General features: G+C 42.0%; 1 protein-coding gene across 1 annotated transcript in view; it reads left to right on the forward strand.

Moving 5' to 3' along the window:
- The first annotated feature begins 20,862 nt into the window (after window positions 1-20,862).
- The window catches only part of ZBTB20 (zinc finger and BTB domain containing 20), a 635,906-nt gene continuing 634,980 nt past the window's right edge, over window positions 20,863-21,788 (forward strand). The window contains exon 1 of the mRNA XM_070750021.1: window positions 20,863-20,941. The gene's annotated coding sequence lies outside the window, so the exon portion shown is untranslated. The remainder of the gene's footprint in view (window positions 20,942-21,788) is intronic.

A 21,788-nucleotide genomic window follows, 5' to 3' on the forward strand; every position in this document is an offset into this window, starting at 1 on the left:
CCCAGAAGCCGAGAGGGAAAGAGTGAGAGGGAAGGAGAGAGAGAGGAAGAGAGGAAGAGAGAGAAACAGATAGAAAAAAGAGAGGAAGGAAAAGAGAAAGAAAAAGAATGGGAGTAAGGAAGAGAGAAAGAAAATCAAAATCTAGTTTGAAACTAGCTCAACTATTTAAGTGGCATTTTGATATTGATAGAGTTGCCCTATTATGAGCTCATTGTTATAGACACACAGTACAGTATTTTATTTTGAAATTCTCTGAGGCAAAACAGGGTGGGTTTTTTATTTATTTATTTTTTTGTTTGTTTGTTTGTTTGTTTGTTTGTTTGTTTATTTAATATTTCTGTGCCGCCCAGTCCCGAAGGGACTACCGCTCAGACACTATACTTTTCCGCCCCCCCCAAAAAAAAATTAGAGGGAACACTGCTCCAAAGGGGGGCGTTTGCCCAGGTTCGCCTGGTGCACTAGTTGCTCACAGTCACTCACGCCCTCACCACCTCGAGGCTCGACTACTGTAACGCTCTCTACATGGGGCTACCTTTGAAAAGTGTTCAGAAACTTCAGATTGTGCAGAATGCAGCTGCAAGAGCAATCATGGGCTTCCCTAAATATGCCCATGTCACACCAACACTCCGCAGTCTGCATTGGTTGCCAATCAGTTTCCGGTCACAATTCAAAGTGTTAGTTATGACCTATAAAGCCCTTCATGGCACCGGGCCAAATTATCTCCGGGACCGCCTTCTGCCACACGAATTCCAGCGACCAGTTAGGTCCCACAGAGTGGGCATTCTCCAGGTCCCGTCAACTAAACAATGTCATTTAGCGGGACCCCGGGGAAGAGCCTTCTCTGTGGCGGCCCCAGCCCTCTGGAACCAACTCCTCAAAACCCACCTCTGCCATCAGGCATGGGGGAACTGAGATATTCTTTCCCCCTAGGCTTCTACAATTTATGTATGATATGTTTGTATGTATGATTGGTTTTATAACAAGGGTTTTTAGCTGTTTTAGTATTGGATTTCTACATGCTGTTTTTATCACTGTTGTTAGCCACCCCTAGTCCACGGAGAGGGGCGGCATACAAATCCGATAGATAGATAGATAGATAGATAGATAGATAGATAGATAGATAGATAGATAGATAGATAGATAGATAAATCTGAAGGCAGGACAAGAAGCAATGGATGGAAACTAATTAAGGGCAGAACCAATTTAGAACTAAGGAAAACTTGCTTGACAGATTAAGCAATCAGTGAAACAAATTGTTTCCAGAAGTTGTGGCTGCTCCAACACTGGAGGTTTTCAAGAAATGGTGTAGGGCTGTGATGGTGAACCTATGGCATGTGTAGCACAAGTGGCATGCGGAGCCATATTAGAGGGCATGCAAGGCATTGCTTATGTCAGCTCTGGTGTGCATGTGTGCGCTAGCCAGCTGATTTTTGGCCTTGAGGAAGGCTATTTCACCCTCCAGAAGCTTCAGGGAAGCTTCCCTGAAGCCTCCGGGGTGGGAAAAACATCACAACAGGGAAACTGGAAGTCTGTTTTCCGAACTTCCAGTTTGTCCGTTGTACTGTTTTTTGCACTCCTGAGGCTTCAGGGAAGTTTCATGAAGCCCTGGAGTGTGAAAAACAGCCCAACAGAAAAAAGTTCAGAAAAGGAACTTCTGGTTTCTCTGTTGTGCTGTTTTTCCCACTCCAGAGGCTTCAGGGAAGCTTCTTGAAGCACATAGAGTACAAAAAATAGCCCAACGGGCAAACCAGCAGTTTGGAAAATGGACTTCCGTTTTCACTATTGTGCTGTTTTTTACATTCCGGGGGAAGTCTGTTTGCCCGTTTGGCCATTTTTTCACTGTCCCAGGCTTCAGTGAGGCCTGTGCGCATACAAGAAGACAGGGGGGGTTGTGCACATATTATTATTATTATTATTATTATTATTATTATTATTATTATTATTATTATTATTATTATTATTATTTCTTAGATTTGTATGCCACCCCTCTCCGTAGATTCGGGCGGCTCACAACAGTGATAAAAACAATACATGGTAACAAATCTAATAATTAAAATCTGAAATAACATTTTTAAAAGTCTAAAAAGAAAAAAAAAACCAATACAGTGTTCCCCCGATCATTGCGAGGGTTCCGTTCCAGGACCCCTCGCAATGACCGGTTTTTCGCAAAGTAGCGCTGCGGAAGTAAAAACACCATCTGCTCGCTCGCGCCACTTCCCAGCTGAGTCCTGAAGCCAATTCGCTTCAGGACTCAGCTGGGAAGCGGCGCGAGCGAACGGCGTGGGCGGGCGAAGGGCGGGCGAGCGGCAGCGAGGAGTTTGCGTGGGCGGTGGGGAAACTCCTCACTGATGCCCGCTGCTCGCCCTCCCGCCAGCAAGAGGGGGAAGACCCAGGGAAGCCGCCCAGCAGCTGATCTGCCCGGCGCCATCTACGCATGCGTGCCCATAGAAAAAAGGGCGCGCATGCGCAGATGGTGTTTTTACTTCCGGGTTCAAAAATCGCCATATAGCCGTTTCGCAATGATCGGGATCGCAATACCCGGGGGATCACTGTAGATAGAATACATACACACAGTCATATCATGCACAAAATTACATAGGCAAGGGGGGGATGTCTCAGTTCCACCAAGCCTGACGACAGAGGTGAGTTTACGAAAGGCAAGGAGGGTGGGGGCAGTCCTAATCTCTGGGGGGAGTTGATTCCAGAGGGTCGGAACCGCCACAGAATAGGCTCTTCCCCTGGGCCCCACCAGACGACATTGTTTAGTCGATGGGACCCGGAGAAGATCAACTCTGTGGGACCTAACCAGCCACTGGGATTCGTGCAGCAGAAGGCAGTCTCACAGATATCCTGGTCTGGTGCCATGAAGGCCTTTATAGGTCATAACCTATATGTAGGGGCAGTGGGGGGTGCCCATGCATGGGACGAGGGAATGGATGTGGGCACGTGCAAGCATGTTAGCACATGTACATACACACTTTTGGCACGTGAAGCAAAAAAAGGTTTGTCATCACTGGTCTAGGGTTTCCTGCTTGAGCAGGGGGTTGGATTAAAAATCCTCCAAAGTCCCTTCTAACTCTGTTAATCTGTTATTCTGATATGGTCTTTCTACATGCTGAGAGACTACCAGGGTAATCTGAGAGCCGACCATAGATGGGGAACCACAGACATACTTAGTAGTATCTATCTTTTATATTTGGTCACTAGAGCCTCGGTGACTCTTTTTTTGATTAAGGCATCTCAATTGGCATGGGTAACTGGGACGTGGGTGGGCCAGAGGGAGGCCTCCCCAACCAAATATATCCCCTCCTGGATTTTGAGTCTAGCATCAGTCATGACACCCTTACATAAGGGTGTAAGCTTATAATTTAATAAAGTCCTAATGGCTTTCAGGGGCTTTGTGCTGCATATAATTAGGTTGAGAAATTCTGTGATTGAAGTTGAGCTTTAAGGAGTAATTGAGCTTGTTGCTGTTGTACCTGTCTTCCCACTTAAGCAGTTCAACTCCATCATCAAGAGAACTAACAGTCAAGAAAGACAATGATTGAGACCAACTGAGTATGAGTGAAAGTCCATGTTATAGACTGAATCATAATGATAAGAGCAGAAAAACATCTATTTGCACTTTACAGTGATGCCTCTACCTAAGAGCGCCTCTACTTATGAACTTTTCTAGATAAGAACCAGGTTTTCACTTACAAACCCAATCCTCCGAAACTGTAACCGGAAAAGGCGGGCAAAAGCCTCCGTGGGGCCTCTCTAGGAATCTCCTGGGAGGAAACAGGGCCATAAAAGGCAGGGAAGAACCATTTTTTCACTTACAAACCCAAGCCTCCGAAACAGTAACCGGAAAAGGCAGGCAAAAGCCTCCATGGGGCCTCTCTATGAATCTGGGAGGAAACAGGGCCTCCACCCTCCATGTGGTTTCCCCAGTCGCACACATTATTTGCTTTTACATTGTTTCCTATGGGAAATTACTTCTTACAAACTTTTATACTTAAGAACCTGGTCATGGAACAAATTAAGTTTTAATTTGCAATCTAACTGCATCCACATAGACAAGAAACAGCCCCCTTTAAGGCAATGAGTTCTTTACTCCACAGGGCTGTTTTACATGAGGGATGGTTGGACTTGAAGTTCATAGTTGGACTGAGTTAACTGATGAACAGTGTTGATCGAGTTTGGAAAGAGTTTGATCCTAGAAATCCTTAAGAAATAGAAAGGGTCCTTGGACTGTTAATCTTGCCACCTGTTAGATCCATGTCTCTCCTTAATGAAGACTTACTAAGCAGTGAAGGGCTGCAAAAAAAAAATTACCACCACACTGTGGGCGTGGCTTATTTTGCGGGTGTGGCTTGCTGGCCATGAGACTAGGTGGGAGTGGCTTGATAATTATGTGACCGGGGGGGGGGGGCGATGAAAGGTCATGTGACTGGCTTAAAGGTGGCCAACTTGATGTCACTCACGTCAGGGGTTTGGGTTAAGGTTAGGATGCCTGGCCTCTCCTCACCTCAAAGAGATACAATTTCTCTTACTTTTACTGAACATCCAAAATATACTATTTAATTCTATGTATATATGCCATATGTGTACATACATGTTACACACAGGCACACAAAAATATACATTTTCTATTATATAAAGTGTATGTACACACACTCGTGCATGGACAGCTCTCCCAAAATTATACACATTCAACCTCATTTACTGCAATAGGAAAAACATACCCAGAGCCCAGAAGGGAAAAAAAGAAAAAAAATTCAAAATTTTTCTACCGTTTCTGTGCATCTGACCAAAATTTTTCTACCAGTTCTACATACCTGACCGTACCAGTAGGAACCCATCACTGTTCCTAAGGACTAACATATGATCAAAGTCTATGGATAGAGTCTATGGATTCTGTGAGATAAAGGATGTTTTCACCTTTCTTAACAGAAGCTGTAGTGCATCCTCTCTCAAGAGGCTATTGCTAGATCCATGAATCCTGGATAATTTGTGTAGTGTCTATCTCCTTTTTTGGGAAGACTGTTAAAAGATGGTTAGGCTGCACTTCACAGAGTCCTTAACAGTGCATTTTTTAGTGTTGCTTCCAGCCAAACCATAGCAGTGAGAATACAACCACACTTATTGATGATATCTATAGGAACTGAGATAGGATGGTGCAACAATCCTTATTCTCGTTTATATCTCAGCAGTGTTCAATATCAATCAATAATTGTATCCATTTGGATAAACTGAGATTGAGGGCGGATGGCATAGAGTTGCAGTGGTTTGCCTCCCATCTCTGGTTCTAATTGTTTAAGCCTTTGACTCAGTAGTTCACGACAAACTTCTCCTAAAACTCAAATCCTATGGCATCTCAGGACTCCTCCACAACTGGATTACTGCATTCCTGTCAAACAGGCAACAAGTTGTCAAAATCGGAAGCGCCGTTTTCACCCCAGTCCCTGTCATAAGCGGCGTTCCCCAAGGCAGCGTACTAGGTCCTACTCTTTTCACCCTTTACATCAATGACCTCTGTGATAATATTGCAAGCAACTGTGTGCTTTTTGCTGACGATGTGAAACTTTTCAACACCACTGACAACACACTCACTCTCCAAAAAGACCTTGACTTTGTTTCAGATTGGTCTAACACTTGGCAACTCCAAATATCAACCAACAAATGCTCTACCCTCCACATCGGCAAAAAGAATCCAAACCTCACATATGAACTGAATAAACAAATTCTAGCAGCCAACCCACACTCAGTAAAAGACCTTGGAATACTAATATCAAAAGACCTAAGTGCTAAAGCCCACTGCAACAATATCGCCAAAAAGGCTTCCAGAGTTGTTAACCTGATCCTACGTAGCTTCTGCTCTGGCAATCTCACACTACTGACTAGAGCCTACAAAACCTATGCCAGACCCATTCTCGAATACAGCTCATCTGTCTGGAACCCACACCACATCTCAGACATCAACACTCTCGAAAACGTCCAAAGATATTTCACCAGAAGAGCCCTTCACTCCTCCACTCGAAACAGAATACCCTACGAAAACAGACTAACTATCCTGGGTCTAGAAAGCCTAGAACTGCGGCGCTTAAAACATGATTTAAGTATTGCCCACAAGATCATATGCTGCAACGTCCTTCCGGTCAACGACTACTTCAGCTTCAACCGCAACAACACAAGAGTACTCAACAGATTCAAACTTAATATTAACCGCTCCAAACTTGACTGTAAAAAATACGACTTCAACAATCGAGTTGTCGAAGCGTGGAACTCATTACCGGACTCAATAGTGTCAACTCCCAACCCCCAACATTTCTCCCTTAAACTCTCCACAATTGACCTCTCCAGGTTCCTAAGAGGCCAGTAAGGGGCGTATATAAGTGCACTGATGTGCCTATCGTCCCCTGTCCAATTGTCTTCCCTTACCTTATCTATCTATCTATCTATCTATCTATCTATCTATCTATCTATCTATCTATCTATCTATCTACCTACATATATCTATCTATCTACATATATATACATACATATATCATATATATTATCTCCTTATTTCTTATATCATATATATCCTCTTTTTCCTTCTATCTTTATGTATATTACTTAATGCCTACTCTCTTCCATATGTATTGTATATTGGACAAAGAATTAAAAAAAAAAATGAAGTCACTCTGTGAGGTCATCTATTGTAGCAATGTGATCAGTAGGGTGTTGATATCCAGTTATCTCTCTTTCTCTCTTTCTTTTTCTCTCTTTGTCTCTCCTTCTCTCTATGTTCCTCCCATCCCCATCAGAGGTGGGTTCCTCCTGGTTCGGACCGATTTGCCCGAACTGGTAGCAACCTGCTAGTGATGTCATGATGATGTCATAGAACCAATTTGGACGGTGCCAGTCCGTGGATGCCACCATATTTTGTTTATTTTTTCCAGATTTTTTTGCCTGATTTTTTTTTATTTTGCACAGGCACAGAAGATGAGCTTACAGTACCATGCATGCATTGCCATTTAGCTTGCAGCTTTTTTGAAAAGATTTTTGGACTTTTTGCCACTGTGCATGTGCGCACCCACAAGACATGGCCATGCAGTGCAAGACGAAGCAAACTGGCAGCAAGGTAAGTTAGAACCCATCCCTGATCCCCACACATATATGTGCTGCATGCAGATGCTTGCAAACAAGATCACAATTTCCTTTTTTTTTAAAAAGTACATTTACTACAGGAGCATTTTGCTGTTAAAGAGTTCAAGATCCAGGAAATGAAGGTGAGTGCACAGGAAAGAACCTGGATTGTGTGGGTTTCCTTGACAACTGGAGGATCAAATTTAATGCGAATTATGAAAAAACAATCAAGAACTTTGTCCAGACTCTTCAATCCCCACAATTTACACTAATTATTATTATTATTATTATTATTATTATTATTATTATTAATAATAATAATAATTTGATTTGTATGCCGCCCCTCTCCAGAGACTCGGAGCAGCTCACAACACAAAACACGATACAAATCCAACAATAAAAAGCAATTAAAAACCCTTAGTATGAAAAAAAATATACCAATCTTTTCTGTTAATAAAGTGTTGTTTTATGACTTTATTCTCTTTGCTGTTGTCTCTGACCTGTGCCACAGTATTTCATACCATATGTTTACCCATGATTCAGCAGAGTGGTCTGGATTCAGAGAATTTAGGCGTTTGGGACTCTGAATTGGGCACTGGATTGCTGGAACTGAAAGCTGGAACTGCTGGAATTGCCACAAGGACATATTATCATTCTGGCAAAGGTTGATGTTACATTGTGTGGTCATACAAGCAGGGGTCATGACCTATGAGAGAATCCAGATAGAAATAAATGCATTAGGCTTTTCCTTAGAAAGGGAAGGCACTGGATATAGCCTCTATGAATCATATTGAGCAGATACAGTTGCCAATGCATCCAGGAGCAACAGTTTCCAGTCAATTGCTATATCACTTAATGAAATATTATAATACTTGACACTATATGTTTTCATGCACTTCTTATTGGCCAATAAGCCAATCATGCTGTCCATTATTATTACAGCCTTGAACATGTTTGGCAACAATGAATAATGAGCAGAACACGATAATCTCACCATGTAGCAGGGGGGAATACAGTGGAACCCTGACATAAGAGCTGCTCTACTTAAGAGCAACTCGAGATAAGAGCTGGGAGGGGAGAGATATTTTTGTTCTACTTACAAGCCCAAATTCGAGATACAAGCGCCAAGGAGCTGTCTCCTGAAGCCAAACGCTAACTTCCGTGTTCGGCTTCAGGAGACAGCTGCGAAGCGGCGCGCGTGTTTTAAAAGGTTGCAGCCGGCCTGGGGGGCTCGGGGGGGTGCTTGCAGCTTTCTTTCTTGCTCTTTTTCTTTCTCTCTTTTACCTTCTCTTCCTCTATTTCTTCTTTTCTTTCTCCTTCCCACCTTCTTCCCTCCCTCCCTCCCTTCACTCATTCCTCTCTTACTCTCCCCTCTCATAAGTTTCCTTGCTTCCTTCCTCTGTTCCTGTCCCTTCCCCCTTTCTTTCTTTCTTTCTTTCTTTCTTTCTTTCTTTCTTTCTTGCTCTTTTTCTTTCTCTCTTTTACCTTCCCTTCCTCTATTTCTTCTTTTCTTTCTCCTTCCCACCTTCTTCCCTCTCTTCACTCATTCCTCTCTTACTCTCCCCTTTCATAAGTTTCCTTGCTTCCTTCCTCTGTTCCTGTCCCTTCCCTCTTTCCTTCCTTCCCACCCTCCGTCCATTCATTCACCCATTCCTCTCTTGATCGCTTAAAGCCGGTCCCTGGTGCAAAAAGGGTTGGGGACCTCTGTCCTACAGGATTGGGTGGCAGAGAAGTTGAACATATGTAAATTTAAAAGTTTAAGAAAGTTTACAAGTTAAGTGAAAGAAACTTCATTATTCATTTATATGTACATGTACATTTCTTCATTAAAAACATGTCTTTCTGCATAATTTAGACTAACTTTGTGAGTTTTTTGAGGGCTGGAACCAATTAAAATTATTTACATTAATTCCTATGGGGAAAAGTCGTTCGAGATAAGAGCTGCTCGACTTAAGAGCCCAGGTGCGGAACGAATTAAACTCGTATCTCGAGGTACCACTGTAGTGTTATTTTTAAGAGATCACCCAAGTCATACATGAAAAGGCATTCGGTATTGACTTGTGGCATGGGCAGTAAAGGTCTCTCTTTGGTTTCACTACATCAGATACTTCTATGCTGTTTGGAGGTATGAGATATCCCTTGTTCTTGGAAATGTCGTGCATGGCAAACACAAAGAGGAATGAGGCTTTCTTCTCTGCAACCTGCCACATGCCAAAATGGCACTAATGAGCCTTTAGCCATCCAATGTTTTAGCAATGCTTGAAAATGCATTTATTAAGCTGCTATCTTAAACAGTAGGCAGCCTGGTAAGGATTCATGAGCTAACACTTTATCTGTTATAGACCGATAGAGAGCCGGGGTGACGCAGCAGGTAGAGTGCTGTACTGCAGGCCACTGAAACTGACTGTAGATCTGTAGGTCAGCGGTTCAAATCTCATCACCGGCTCAAAGTTGACTCAGCCTTCCATCCTTCTGAGGTGGGTAAATTGAGGACTCAGATTGTGGGGACAATACGCTGGCTCTGTTAAAAACTGCTATTGCTAACATGTTGTAAGGCGCCCTGAGTCTAAGGAGAAGGGTGGCATAAAAATTGAATAAATAAAATAAATAAATAAAAAATAAATATTAGTGGAATGGATATACCCCTATAGATAACTGTGGAGTCTCCAAGGAACATACCAGTCCCCATAATGCTTCATAGCAAGGAATTTTACTTATAAGGTTCATTAACTGGAGTGCAGTAACCATGGGCAGTAAGAAAAAATATATGAATTGCATCTCCTTGCAGTTGTCCAATTTCTGGGAAGTAAAATAGAGATATCATGGATACACTATTTGCCTGCCGTATGAACCTTGCATCCAGTTAATAAACATGCACTCTATATGGCCTAGGTAAATAAGCATCATCCAGACAAGTGGATTCTGGCTGTCTTCCCTTGCAGCAGATTCCAAGGCAAACACCCATTTTCAGCAATTCATTCTCAGTAGCCCTGACTCTCAGTCAGAGTTGTCATGCAATTTCCCAGTAAAAAACTTTGGTTGCCAAATCACTACACAATAACTGCTTTGTGCTTCTTGACGGCTTTCCTGATGGTGACAGTCATGCTGATACAGGTAGTGGCAAAATTGAGAAATTTCAAAAAGGTCTGTGCAGACGTTGCCAAGCCAACACTCATTGTTAACCATATCAGCGTCACTTTAGACCATCACTAGGTTCCATCTTGGGTGTATATCTGCCACTTTGGCTGGATGGCAGTCAGTCTGCTTGTCAGCTGTCTTTTTTCTTTGATCATCTTTAATCATCCTTCTTGAATCATCTGCACTTGTTCTTATTCTCCATAGTTTTCATTTTTTCCCCTCCATGTAGCATCATGTGAGTCATGCCACAAGTACTCATGGCACAAGTTGATGCATTTTGAGTATTATACTCAGAAGAAAGTATCTTAAGGGCACGCTTTTGAAATAGTTGATACCATATAGGTTATTTACCTATAAAGCCCTACATGGCTCAGGGCCAGACTGTCAACAAACTCAGACTCAACCCAGACAAGACGGAGTGGTTGTGGGTCTTGCTTCCCAAGGGACAATTCCATCTGTCCGTCCATTACCCTGGGGGGAGAATCATTGACCCCCTCAGAGAGGGTTCACAACTTCGGCGTCCTCTTCGATCCACAGCTCACATTAGAGAAACATCTTTCAGCTGTGGGGGCGTTCGCCCAGGTTTGCCTGGTGCACCAGTTGCGACCCTATTTGGACTGGGAGTCACTGCTCACAGTCACTCATGCCCTCATCACCTCAAGGCTCGACTATTGTAACGCTCTGTACATGGGGCTACTTTTGAAAAGTGTTTGAAAACTTCAGATCGTGCAGAATGCAGCTGCGAGAGCAATCATGGGCTTTCCCAAATATGCCCATGCTACACCAACACTCCACAGTCTGCATTGGTTGCCGATAAGTTTCTGGTCACAATTCAAAGTGTTGGTTATGACCTATAAAGCCCTTCATGGCACCGGACCAGATTATCTCAGGGACCGCCTTCTGCTGCACCAATCCCAGCGACCAGTTAGGTCCCACAGAGTGGGTCTTCTCCGGGTCCCGTCAACCAAACAATGCCACTTGGTGGGACCCAGGGGAAGAGCCTTCTCTGTGGCGGTCCCGGCCCTCTGGAACCAACTCCCCCCAGAGATTAGAATTGCCCCACCCTCCTTGCCTTTCGTAACCTGCTTAAAACCCACCTCTGCCGCCAGGCATGGGGGAATTGAGATACTCTTTCCCCCTAGGCCGTTACAATTTTATGCATGGTATGTCTGCATGTATGTTTGGTTTTATAATAATGGGTTTTTAATTGTTCTTAGTATTGGATTATTATTGTGTGCTGTCTTGTTATTGCTGTTAGCCGCCCCAAGTCTTCAGAGAGGGGCGGCAAACAAATCCAATAAATAAATAAATAAATAAATTTACAGGACTATTACTACTTGCCGCATGCCTCCAAGAGACCAATAAGAGTTCACAGAGTTGGCTTCTTCCATATCCCATCGACTAAGCAATGCAGGTTGGCAGGACCACTGGGGAGGCCCTTCTTGGTAGCCTCCCCCGGTCTATGGAATCAACTACTACCCAATGTCAATACTGCTTCCACCCTGCTGGCTTTTTATAAGGCCACAAAGACCTGGCTTTGCCGGCAGGCCTGGGGGCCATAAATTTACATCTTTGATGGACAACTGTATGAATCATGTGTATGTATATGATTGTGACTGTCCTTTTTATAATAACTTTTTTTCCATGGGGTCTTAGTTTTAAATAATGTTTTAGTCTTAGATAATGTTCAACTTCTTTCTATCGTTTTGTATCTTTTTATATTGTATTTATATTGTTGTTGTAAATACAATGTGTATTGAGTCCTCCGGGATTGGGCGGCATAGAAGTTGAATGAATGAATGAATGAATGAATGAATGTATAAATAAATAAATAAATAAATAAATATAAATAAATAAATAAATAAATAAATAAATAAATAAATAAATAAGATGGGCTATCAAGCATACAATACTTGAATTCTCACAAAATATTATGGAGAATAAGAGGAAGAGACAGAGGGAAGTAGCTCTTATGTTCGATTTACATATTGACTAATTTCCTATATTGATTAATTTGCTATTGCTTTCCCCTGGTTAATTCCAATGCCTTTTCATGATAAAAGAAGCATCTAGAATTTTATGAGTAGGAATGTGAATGGGGCAAGTAGCAGAACCATAGACAGCACAAGGTTTCAGAAAAAGCATATAGCATTTGAACAGCCACTCCCGAAGCTAGTTTAACTGAACTACTGAGATTTCCCAACACTCATGTGCCAGCAATGTGCTGTTTAATATACAACTTGGGAACAGCAGGGATTCTGCTCCATGCCGTATTTTAGTGAGTAAGCTACCTTAGTTAATTTGCTATTTAAAGTCTATTGGCTAATGCAGGAAGATAATTTTAGAAATACAATCTGATCAGTTATAGACCTACATCATATGTTTATCACCCAGAATTCCATTGAGCATCTTCTAAGTGCAGAAGCATTTTTGTAACCTCCATTCGACAATCCGCCAAACTGATTTGTGTTGTCATTAAATGCAACTGAATGTAATTTCTCTATGATAATCAACATTAGGGAATTAATGAACTTATCTCAATACTACCAGTGAAATACTATGAATACTACTGAATCACCAGTACGTTTGAGAACACCACAATGGGAGCAAAAATAGAACTGTGCGCACAGCTCTGGGTGTCCTGCGGGCACATGGGTGTAGAACACCCACATGGGCAGAAGCAAAATCTCATTGGGACACCTGGAGCTGTGGGTGTAGCGTACAGGTAGCAGCAGCAGCAGCAATCCCCACCTGTTGTGGATTGCAAAATTCCTGTGAAATCAAACAGCCTAGAAAGGGGGATCCCAATGCACAGAGGCACATGTCTCGCATGCCCACAGATGGTGCTATGTGCCACCTCTGGCACACATGCCGTAGGTTCATCATCACAATCCTGTATATTAAATATGACAACTAGGACCTTAAATTGTGCCTAGTAGTCCACTGTGACACAATGCAAGTCATGTTCCAGTAATGTTATGTGGGTCTACTACGGTGTACCCAAAACTGATTCTGGAACAGTTGAACGTTCCAAAAGCTTATCAAAAGCACATTGCAACAGTCCAACAGGGAAGTGACTAAGTCAGGAGTGGCTGAGTAGTGTCACCTGATTTAGCATTGATACAGATGCATTTGTACAAAGGACCTACAAACTATAGCTTCCTCCTGGTTCTTGAGGAGGAGCTGGGAGCTCTGGGGCTCCCCAGGTTACACATCTTTTCTACCTGTTGAAGTGTACCTCACTCAGAATTAAAGCTGGAAAGTTACTAGATATCAGTGGCCCTAACACATATAGTGTGTTATAATGTAGAGAAGAAGCTGGTAACTACAGGCCAGTTAGCTTGACATCAGTTGTAGTTAAAATGATGGAGACTCTACTCAAAAAGAGGATAAATCAGCATCTAAAAAACAATAACTTATTGGACCCAAATCAGCATGGCTTTACTGAAGGCAAATCGTGTCAGACTAATCTCATTGAGTTCTTTGACTATGTCACAAAGGTGTTGGATCAAGGTGGTGCTGTGGATATTGCCTATCTGGACTTCAGCAAAGCCTTTGATACGGTTCCACATAAAGAGCTGATAGATAAATTAGTGAAGATTGGACTTAATCCCTGGATAGTTCAGTGGATTTCAAGCTGGCTGAAGCACAGACATCAGAGAGTTATTGTTAATGGTGAGTATTCTGAGCAGAGACAGGTTACAAGCGGTGTGCCACAAGGGTCTGTTCTGGGTCCTATTCTTTTTAATATGTTTGTGAGTGACATAGGGGAAGTTTGGTAGGGAAGGTTTGCCTATTTGCCGATGACTCTAAAGTGTGCAATAGGGTTGATATTCCTGGAGGGGTCTGTAATATGGTAAATGATTTAGCGTTACTAGATAAATGGTCAAAAGCAATGGAAACTGCAGTTTAATGTTTCCAAATGTAAAATAATGCACTTGGGGAAAAGGAATCCTAAATCTGAGTATTGCATTGGCAGTTCTGTGTTAGCAAAAACTTCAGAAGAGAAGGATTTAGGGGTAGTGATTTGTGACAGTCTCAAAATGAGTGAGCAGTGTGGTCGGGCGGTAGGAAAGGCAAGTAGGATGCTTGGCTGCATAACTAGAGGTATAACAAGCAGGAAGAGGGAGATTGTGATCCCCTTATATAGAGCGCTGGTGAGACCACATTTGGAATACTGTGTTCAGTTCTGGAGACCTCACCTACAAAAAGATATTGACAAAATTGAACGGGTCCAAAGACGGGCTACAAGAATGGTGGAAGGTCTTAAGCATAAAACGTATCAGGAAAGACTGAATGAACTCAACCTGTATAGTCTGGAAGACAGAAGGAAAAGGGGGACATGATCGAAACATTTAAATATGTTAAAGGGTTAAATAGGGTTCAGGAGGGAAGTGTTTTTAACAGGAAAGTGAACACAAGAACAAGGGGACACAATCTGAAGTTAGTTGGGGGAAAGATCAAAGGCAACTTGAGAAAATATTATTTTACTGAAAGAGTAGTAGATCCTTGGAACAAACTTCCAGCAGACGTGGTTGGGAAATCCACAGTAACTGAATTTAAACATGCCTGGGATAAACATATATCCATTGCAAGATAAAATACAGGAAATAGTAAAAGGGCAGACTAGATGGACCATGAGGTCTTTTTCTGCCGTCAGTCTTCTATGTTTCTATGACTCAGTCTTGTCAGGATTCAGTAAAATCTAGTTTCTCCCCTTCTAAACTCAAACACTCTCCAGGTATTGGGAAGTACTTGGACAGCATTGCTTGACAACCCAGGTCATATATGTATCGTCAGAATACTGGTGAAACTTCATCCCATGTTGACTAATAACTTTACTCAGAAAGGATGGATAGCACCCCACATAGCAGAAGAGTAAAGCTGAATCTTCCTCTTCCATATTAGAAAAAAAAATCTGACTGGAAACAGTCATGGAGGAAGAGAGAGCTACTGAACAATAGTGCTTTACAGTCTCAACTTTCTTAGCTGATCCAGGATATTATGATGACTGAAAGCTGCTGACAGACCATGGCTATCATCTGCTTGTAATTTGGTCAGTGACTGTTTTGGTTATGCACTCTGGCACTCTGAATACAGAAATTCCCTGGCACACATATCTGATGCTATCTGTGTGTCTATGTTGATGTTATAATGACTGAAGTTTCTTCTGCGCCTTATTTTTAGTCCAGGAATATAATATTTACACCTTTTTTTTTCTATATGGTCCTGCACTGCCACTTAAAGAGTTCTGTGATTCATCATACTATACCTGGACTAAACAAGCATAGGGAAAATAAAATTTGAGGTAGGAAAGAAAGCAGGTAGTAGATTGGCGTTTTCTTCTATGGTACATTGAGCCATAAATTGCACAATACAAAATAAAATGGAAGAATTCAGGTTAGTTTGTGTTCTGTCGGGCTCTCTGGTAGACTTCTCCCAAAAATTCACAGGTACAAATTTCAGACACATACACATTTGAAAATTCAAAACAATGTTCTTTATAATGAAAATTCACTTAAACTAAGCCCTCTTTTGATATGGCAAAGAGCACTCATCTCCAAACAAACTGGTAATTTGTACAAGTCCCTTATCAGTTCTGTGATACTTATCTTGCAGCTGTGAGACAATTCACAGTCCTTCTTCTTTCACAAAGTGAAACACACTTTGCTCTGGTTTAGTTCCAAAGCGGGGAAAAATCAGCACACAAAAAGTCAAAGTCAGTAAAGCAGTCACGAAACACAACGATCAGATAATCCTCCACAATGTCCAAACCCACAGGCTGTTATTTATAGCAGCCTCACTAATTACCACAGCCCCACCCAACCACAGGTGGTCTCATTTTCTTTGATAATAATCTCTCAGTTGTTGTTGCCTATGCATCGCTCTCCGCATGTGTGGCTGTATCATTAACTCTTGTTCTGAATCTAAGGAGGAGCTAGATAATTGATCTCCTTCTGAGCTGTCTGCCACACTCTCCTCCTCCCTGTCACTCATGTCTTCTTGGTCAGAGGAGCCTTCATCAGCAGATTCCACCGGGGGGCAAAACAGGCCTGCAGCATGTGGATGTGTCTTCCACATCCACAGTCCTTGGGGCAGGAGCTGGGCCAGAGCTAACCACAACAGTTTGTCTTCAGAATGCTATAAGGCAGTGAGGGCAAAGCTTTTTTCCCCTCGAGTACCAAAAAAGTGTGTGCACGTTCTATCCCATATGCGCGAGTGCCCACACCCATAATTCAATGTCTGGGGAGGGTGAAAACAGTTTCCCCCACCTCCCTGGAGGCCCTATGGAGGCCGGAAACACCTTGTTTACCAACTTCTGATGGGCCCATGTTTCTCCTTCCTAGGCTCCAAAGGCTTCCTTGGAGCCAGGGGAGATTAAAACTGCCCTCCCCCATCCCCCGGCGGCTCTCTGGAAGCCAAAAACATCCTCCAGGAGGCTGTGTGAGACAAAAATAAGCTGGACAGCATACACATGCATGTTGGAGCTGAACTAAGGCAACAGCTCGCGGGCCAGCACATAAGGTTCCATGTGCCACCTGTGGCACCCGTGCCATAGGTTTGCCATCACTGCTATAAGGAAATGGTGGGCTGCCATACACTCCATGTCCAGTCTTTCCCATATAATAATAATGAATAGTAATAATGTATTAGATTTGTATGCCACCCCTCTCCGAGGACATATGCTATTCCAACTGGTTCACAGCTCTCAACAAAAGTCCGGATAACCCAGGAGCATCACTCCTTCTTATGAAATGCACCCAAGTTGGATGCCCTATGTAACAATACCCTCATAGTTCAAATTGGATGAACAAAGTATGTACTGTATATCTGTCCCCAAAGCATACTCACTGTATCACTTGTCTACAATCCAGCATGATTTATGCTTAGCAGCTGTATTGATCGTTTTGGCACATTTGAGATATTTCCTTGTTAGAACAAAACGCTGAAGAAAACAGTACATTCACTCATGACTCTGTAAACTGCTTAGAGAGTGCTGTAAAGCACTGTGAAGTGGTATATAAGTGCTAATGCTATTGCTATGAAAGGGGACAATTTGTTTTGCAGGTGATAAAACAACAGTTTAGCAGGAATGTTATCAATGAATTGTAATGAACAAGAAATGCACCTAATTGCATTGTGTGTTCATGGTCCTAACATATAATGAACTAATCGAGCTAAAAGCGCTCTCCAAAAGGAAATAAGTAAGTTTTGGAGAAGTGATTCTGTAACCTAAATCTCATGTAGGCAAACCCTGAATGAGCACATCAAAGAGACTGATGTGCCAGGAAGGAGAAGGAAGATCCCAGGACATAGTTACAGAACCTATAGGAGGATGTTATAGTCTATGGTTACTGCAATAGAGCAGTGTTTCCCAACCTTGGCAACATGAAGATATCTGGACTTCAACTCCCAGAATTCCCCAGCCAGCATTCGCTGGCTGGGGAATTCTGGGAGTTGAAGTCCAGATATCTTCAAGTTGTCAAGGTTGGGAAACACTGCAATAGAAAACATGCCATGTTCATAAACTGTCCCAATGTGCATTTATATGCCACACATTGACATTATACCTTAACTCTTTGTAGTAGAAGACATTCAGTACTTTGGTGGCAGACTTAAAGATGCTGCCAGATGTTTTGGCTTCAGGCCAGCCTATATGTAGAGGAAAGTGAAGTTGGCTGGTTACAAACACATCTTCACATGCCATTGTAGGTGGGGTAGTTAGGTAGATAAAGCCATTCTGTTCAGATTAAAACCTGCCTTCTTTCTTTAAAGCCACAGTTACCTCTTTTTTCATAACCAAAGTACCGTGTTTTCAAACAAAGATGAATCTTAAAAATGCATTTTTGAAGCTAAATGACAATGTTGCAGTTTTGATCAAGTTTTGAAATATAAAGGGTGATTTTCAAATAGTGCTTCAGACAAATCAAACTGAATGCAGTATATTGCCTAAATACAGTAATTGCAACATTTACTGGCATAAAACATACTGGAAGAGAAAATACATTTGCGGGCAATTAGAGAGAAAATAATGCAATTTTATAAAGGGAAAACCTGGCAAAAAAGTAGCATATGTCATAGGTATTCAGAACCAAGACACTAAATTTTGTATGTCCCAAGTGACAGGTCTTTCTGAAAACATTTTGCTGATTTTATCATAATATATTCATTCTGTAATTTTAGATACCTTTATCTCAGATATAGTCAGTTACTCATGTATGTAAAATTATATCTGTCAAAGAAGTATATTTTCCTTTGTATCAATGACTTAAATCTAGTTTAGATACTGTTTCTTAGATGTTTTTAAAATACAGATACATCCTAATGTGCCTGTTTGTCTCAATCATACATCTGCACTGCTTAGGACATCTGCACATTTTAAATTGATAGCATGGTTGTCAGTCTTCCAACTCAAAAAAGTTCCTGGTGAGTTTCCATCTATATAATGTGACTGTCATGCAGGTTTTATTTAGTGTTCCATTAACAGTAACCAGCTCCATTTCAGACAAGATGTCTGCAGTTTATTGAATTTCAGCATAGTGCAGTGTATAATAATAGATAGCAAGAACACAAAACATTTTTTGCACTAAGCATTAGCTTAAATGATCTCAATTTAAATCTTTTTGACTTCAAGATATACTGAGATACAAACTCACAAAATTTGTAACCAATGAAGCCTAAAATTTGAGGTTGGGATTTCTGGTAATTGTTTTTATTTTTTATTTTATTTATTTTGTCCAATACACAATAATACACAATGAATGTTAGAGGATATAGTAAAGAAATACAAAATATAATCCTAAACCTACATCAGGTACAAGATTAGAAGTATCTGCCTGTTTAACATCACAGAAACTACATATTTACCTATTGTTTAAAAATGTTTTAAATGTTAACTCTTACAGCATAAAAATAATAAAAATTAAATACATTAAATACAGTCTTGATGATCTATTCAAAAGAGGCTTGCTTCATATTTTGACCAAGTAACATTGTAAACAGAGAACTAGTTATAATATTATATAGCATTGTATAAAGAGACCTAGTTATAATATTATATGGCAAAAGTAGGCAAGAATTTTTTACCAAATAATATCACAAGTATTACTTATGACAATATTGAAACATTCTTTCTGAGAGTTGAAACTACGTTACACAGAATACGGAATTCAATTGTTTCTTGTAAGAAAACAGATTTTAGTGAATTCTCTTTTTATCACAATAGAAAATTATGAATGATTAGAAAATTCGTGCCGGGATTATAGTATAAATTTGTCCATTTATTTGAAATAACTTTCATTGAATTCAAAGGTGCAATAGGTTACAGCTTCTCTTTCGAATGCAAGGCAGGCAAGGAAATTAATTGCATTGCTTGTCCATTTCTTCCCCATTTTGGGATTATATTTTCTCCTTTAGGGAAAAAAAGGAAAAAAACACACCCCTGCTTTTCAGCCATTTGAAAAGGGAAAATTCTGCCGCTTTCCTCCCTATCTCACTTTCTTTCCCCCCCCCGCCCATCTACTAATGGTATCGCCCAGTTTTTCGCCAAATCCAGACAGTGATTAACGCCCGTCGCCGCCAGCCTCTGGTGCCGGGAGCTTCAAAATTTGATTGGCTGGCAAATTGCTAAGTACGCCCGTAATATTCTATTCTGATTGGTTCAAACCTTCTAGGCTCCTCCTCTGTGCTTTCTGCTATTGGTCACCGTATAACAGCAAGCCTCCATTTCCCCTCCCTACCGAGGTCATTTAAGTTTATGAAATAAATAAATAAATAAAGGAATAGAAATGCGTAGAAAAAAGAAGGGGGGAGCGGGCGAAGGTTCGCAACCTAACATGCTAGGCAGAGTGAAAAAGATCATTTGGAGCCAATCATTTGCAAGTTTGGGTCACTTTGGCAGCTAGCCCGGGCAAATGAAACACGAGTTATTAAAAAGGTCAGCCTTAATCATATGTATATTCTCCAATGATAAGCATCACTGATGTCTGATTGACAAACGTCAAGACCAATACACTGGGGACATAACGGAGATTTATTTTCTTAAAGGCTGGAACCGCTCCAATGAGAAGGCAGTAAATACAGGCGGATGAGAGGGACGGATTGTCTTGGTTGTTGGGGGGGGAAGGGAAGCAGAGCTCGCTCCGGAGTGGCAGGGCAGCCAGCTAATCGAAAAGTTGAGCGGGCCGAGTAGGGCGGGGCCAAGGGGAGGTTCGCCTGAAGGGAGGGTGGCGGCGGTTCCACATTAAAAAAAAATAAAATAGTTGAATTGGCGCGGGATGCTGACAGAAGACGAGTGAGGTATCGCTCTTCCGGGGTCAGAGGGGGGTGAGGAGGTGTGGCTGGTGGAGGCTCCGCCCTCTCCGAGGGTAGCGTGAGGGGAGAGCAATTAGGGTTACGTGCAATAATAATAATAATAAAACTAAATAAAAAGCTCCGAAAGACTCGCGCGCAAGTTGAAAGCCTGGCGAATCCTGTTGAGGAGTCAACCTCTCTTTGCCTTCTCCGGGAAGTTGACTCCCGAGAAAGTGTTGAATGTGACGAGTTGCGTGCATTGGAATCAGGAATTAAGCCCCGCCGAGTTTTTAATTAGGATTTCCTTTTCGGGGTGGGGGCTGGTGGTGGAAGTGCGCGCTGCCCTATTAAGCCTTATACATAACTCCATCCGTGGGAACGAGGGGGTAGTAGCGAGGTAAGGTTGCATATTCTGCGGGCGCCTCCCCGGGAATTACCGCGCTTGGGACGGAGTTCGCTTCACGATCCCCGCGTCAGGGTTTATCTCGTTAACTTTGCACGCTGAGAAACCTATTTTTTTCCTCCCTCGTCCCGCGCGGAGTTAACGCTTATTTTGGATACGCGCTCGGATTCGCGCAGTGTTGGGACTCAGAAAAAATAATCTTTTTTTTTTTTTTTGCGTTTTATCAGAATAAAGTCGGGGTGTGTGTGTGGGGGGGGGGCGGGTTTTCCGGATGGTGAATATATTCCTGGGTTGGAAAAGTTAGTCGCGTGAAATGCAGGGATGGTTCGCGCTTGCCGCACACCAAAATTGTTCTTGGGTCGGGCTGATTTCAAGGCGCGCACTCCCCCCCCCCCCCCCCATTAAAAAAGTGGGTCCGAGCGGGTTGTAAACTCGGGATCGTTAAGAAAACTAAATAGATCTTGCAGGACAAACCGGATCGAATTTATGCTTCTTCAGTACAGAGTGGGTTTTTTGAGGTGGGTGGGTGAGGGATGTTGTCTTGAGTTATAACTGAACCCAGGAGTAAACAAAACAAATTCGCATGTCTTCAGCCGACTCCTATTCTCCATCTTGGATCATTGGCTTTAGTACCAGCTACATTTCCCCCCCTCATCCACGCTATTAATCCAGTTTATATATACTGCTCAGAAAAAAGAAAGGAAACACTCAAATAACGCATCCTAGATCTGAATGAATATCGATTCATTGAATATTTCACTTGCACAACTATTCCATTTGCACAACGGCATGTGAAATTGGCTGTCAATCAGTGTTGCTTCCTAAGTAGACAGTTTGATTT

The sequence above is a fragment of the Erythrolamprus reginae genome, chromosome 4, assembly GCF_031021105.1.
Source record: "Erythrolamprus reginae isolate rEryReg1 chromosome 4, rEryReg1.hap1, whole genome shotgun sequence".
Taxonomy (NCBI): domain Eukaryota; kingdom Metazoa; phylum Chordata; class Lepidosauria; order Squamata; family Dipsadidae; genus Erythrolamprus; species Erythrolamprus reginae.